At 43.3% G+C, this 3,861-nt stretch overlaps 1 non-coding gene across 1 annotated transcript; it reads left to right on the top strand.

Moving 5' to 3' along the window:
- Window positions 1-2,267: 2,267 nt before the first annotated feature.
- Window positions 2,268-2,374, top strand: LOC147934220 (small nucleolar RNA R71). Its single transcript, XR_015573446.1, has one exon. It is a non-coding gene; the product is annotated as a small nucleolar RNA R71 (small nucleolar RNA).
- Window positions 2,375-3,861: the final 1,487 nt, after the last annotated feature.

The following is a 3,861-nucleotide window of genomic DNA, read 5'->3' as shown; positions in this document are numbered from 1 at the left end:
GTGGATGCGGTGAGAGCATAACTCCGGTGAAATACCTGAAATGTCCAAGGAATAGCCCAATGCCTTCCTATATTTTCTCAACTCACAGAGCAAGAGTGCGGTCTCAACATTATTCAGGTTATAGTTAATAATTACTGGATATGTTGAGTTTGGTCCAAGATAAGCATACCTGAGCCCTTCTGGGAGTGGCTTTAAGTCCAATTTTGGAGCCTTTAGTTCGCTTCAGTCCTCCTGGTTTTCTTTGGCCTCAGAATAGAGTTCAGGATCAACCGATCCAAAAACAGGAATGGTCGTTCCACTACGTTTGTTTGTGATTTCCGCAAAAAGAGCCGGATTGGTCAGTCCGATGTCGGGATCGGTCAGTCCGATGTCAGGATTGGTGAGTCCAGTTTGCAAATTGACAAAAAGGACCTCGCATTCCAAATTTTCTGCAGCATCGAGTGTTTCTGCCATTCTCACGGTCTCTTCATACAAGTATTCCAACTCTGGTTCCTTATTTGTCAATGCCACAACCAAGTGATCACTCGAACATACTTCTTCATAGATTTCATCAGCTATTTCTCCTATGGTGTCAATCCAGAAGGTTTGGCTATTGATTGTGGGTTTCTTAGCTACTTTCTCCAGATAGAATCTCAAGACCAAATCATCCATGTGCATATCAATTTTTCCTTCTCGGACGTTTACCATTGCACCAGATGTGGCCAAGAAAGATCTTCCAACTTGAATGGGTTCTTGAGATTCCTCGTCAAGTTTCAAAACAATGAAGTCAGTGGGTATGTAGCAATTTCCAATTTGCACTGACAGATTCTCCAATATTCCTTCCGGACGTCGGGTAGACCGATCAGCTAGGCCCAAGGTGACTTGGGTCGGCTTGAAAGTGTACAGACCTAGCCGGTTTGCAACACTGAGTGGCATCAAGCTCACACTTGCCCCTAAATCGCAGAGGAAATTGTTGAACTTGAGATCTCATATTGTACAAGGCAGAGTAAATGGTCCTGGGTCTCCACATTTTTCCGGCATTCGATTTTGGAGCATTGAACTGCATTCTTGCGTGAGATACATTACTCCTTTCTCCAAACTGAGCCTATCGATAAGGATCTTCTTCATATACTTCTTAAGAGATGGAACCATCCGGACTGCCTCAATGAAAGGGAGTCTGACCTGAAGCTCTCCTACCACTGATTTCAGCTTTGCGTACTCCCGCTCTTGTATCTTATATTTGCGACGTGTGGGAAAAGGAAGTTTAGGTACATATTGCGGCTGGGGTTTGCTGGGTTGTTCTCCCTCTGCAGTTTCTGTACCAGATATTTCAATGTCGTCCGTAGCTGCGTTAGGAACCTCATCGGAGTTACTTTTCTGTGTCGTGGATCGATCAGTCCCTTCTTTCTGCTGCGGTTCTTTCAGTTCCTTGCCGCTTTGAAGGGTGATGACATTCAAGAATTCTTTTGGATTAGCCTCGTTTTTCCCTGGAAGTGTTCCTGAAGGTGCCTTGACTCTCGCTGCAGACTGTGCCACTTGGTTCTCTAACACTCGCATGTGAGCGTTTAACGTTTCTATTCTTCCATTTAGCTCTGAATACATGCTATCGATCTTGACATTCACCTCAGTGGCATTTTTCTTTTGATTTTCCAGCAATGCATGCATCATCTGTTCCAATTTACTTTCTTGTGGGGCAGCAGATTGCGGTGGAAGTGCCTGATAACCATGTGAGAAGTTGTTGCCTTGAGATTTCTGCTGGAAATTCGATCCTCCAAAGCCTGTCCCTTTGTTTGGGAAGCCCTGTGCGAAATTGCCCTGCTGAGGTCGCGGCGGATAGACATGATCTTGAGGATTTTCAACATTGTTACTTCTGTAGGATAAGTTAGGATGATTCATGAAATTCTGGTTGAAACCTCGATTCTGAAAGTTTCCTTGCCGTCCTATGTAATTCATCTCTTCCGTACCCTCAAGGTATGTCTCAGCTCCGAATTCTGCATATCCCCCCGGCTTGCTCCTCGCACAAGTTAACGTTTTGGTGATCCCTTTTCAGTAGGAGATTCACCTTGGCTGTGAGGTCCTTAATAGCATCAGTCTTGACAACATTGACCCGTACCGTACGATCGTATTGTGTGCCATGATTGCTATTGCTTGCCGCAAGATTTTCAATCAGTGCATTGGCCTCATTTGCGGTGTTGGTGGAGAAATCTCCTCTGCTAGCTGTGTCTAACGCCATCTGGTACTTCTGTTCGATACCTCCATAGAAGATGTTCATCAGGTTCTCTTGGGTGTAACCGTGGTGAGGATAGTCTCTCAGATATTCCTTGAACCTCTCCCACGCTTCGCAAAAAGTCTCCATGCCTCCTTGAGAGAATGTAGTGATTTTGCTTCGCAGTTTGGCTGAGCGCGATTTTGTGTAGAAGTGATTCAGAAAAGCTGCTCTACATTGTGCCCAAGTGGTGAGCGATCCAGGATCCAGAAGATTCAGCCATCTCAGCGCCTTGTCCGCCGAAGAAAACTGGAACAATGTCAACATGAGGTAGTCGTAGGGTACACCATTGGACCTTGTCGTACTAGTCAGCCTTTCAAAAGCCTCGATGTGATCTAGAGGACTCTCCGATGGCAACCCGTTGAACACATGATTCTGAACCAAATTGATTAGACTATGCTTAAGCTCATAGTCTTGCCTCCAGGAGCTGGGTTGAATTGCAGATCGATTTGCAAACAACCTGTTGTGAGCATCTTCATACCTCAAGGTGGTTTGCCTTGCTGGCGGATTCGGTGAAGCTTGCTCTTGCCGGTCCTGCCTCCGCTTTTGTTGAGCGATGCCTAACTGAGGGTTGGGTTGGCGAGCATTTGTTTCTTCTCTGTCGGCCATAGCGTTGATCTGGGCTCTTGCTTTGCGGTTTTCGCGTTCAAGCTGTGCTAACTCCTTGTTTTGCAGGTTACGCAAATCAGTAGGCTTGTGGCTTCTTGTTTGCATGCACCTGAAATAAAAGAGAAAGAACCCAAGAACAAATCAGTAAATAAAGTAAAATAAACCTTAGACAAAACGTGAATCTAAAATTTCAAAGGCAACATTTTGGTCCCCGACAACGGCGCCAAATTGATCAAAGGTCAATTAAAAACTAATGTGCACTCAACCACGATCTAGTAGTATCGTCGTAACACTTCAGGATCGAATCCACAGAGACCAAACGATGCACTATGAAATTGTATAGATCAAATATAGCTAAGGCAAAGAGAAAGCTTGTGTTTCAAGTAACCGGTTGAAAACAGAAAATAAAATAAGAGTTTTGAATTCAAAAGAAGATATTGGGCGTAGGGAAACAGTTAGGGGATACAACCACAAATTTAGATGATAGATTGGGAAAGCATTAAGCACCGTTCTTAAACTCAAGTCACAATTATAAAGCTAATCTACTTCAGCAGCGTTAGCTAACTATGCAAAAAAATAACTAAAACCTAAACTTCCGTTTGAATCTAGCTAAACAAGCAAGCATTAAAGTTCAAGTTTGATTTGTTCACAAGGTGCCTCAACTTCAACTTCCGTTGGCTAAGGTCCACCTTGCTCACCTATGTTTCTTTCAAGTATCTCAACAACACTTTCGGTGCCACGATGAATTAAACCTAAGATCTTAATCTAGGTGATCAGTCTAGCTTAAGCATTAAGAACAACAGTAGATGAAGAACTATAAGATCAATCCCAAATCTAACAACCTAAGTTTAGAGAATCATAAACTCCTTTTTGAAACCAGAAACCCAATAGTGAAACTACTTAGACATAGAAGTAAGAGAACAGCAAATCAAAGATGTAGAAATCATAATTGAATTGCAAAGAGAAATAAAAGGGTTCAGAATTCTTCTCCAAAAGGTTAGAAAGGA

The sequence above is a fragment of the Camelina sativa genome, chromosome 11 (assembly GCF_030686135.1).
Source record: "Camelina sativa cultivar CO46 ecotype springtype chromosome 11, ASM3068613v1".
NCBI classification, from domain to species: Eukaryota; Viridiplantae; Streptophyta; class Magnoliopsida; order Brassicales; family Brassicaceae; genus Camelina; species Camelina sativa.
This window is presented reverse-complemented; position numbering and strand designations above follow the sequence as displayed.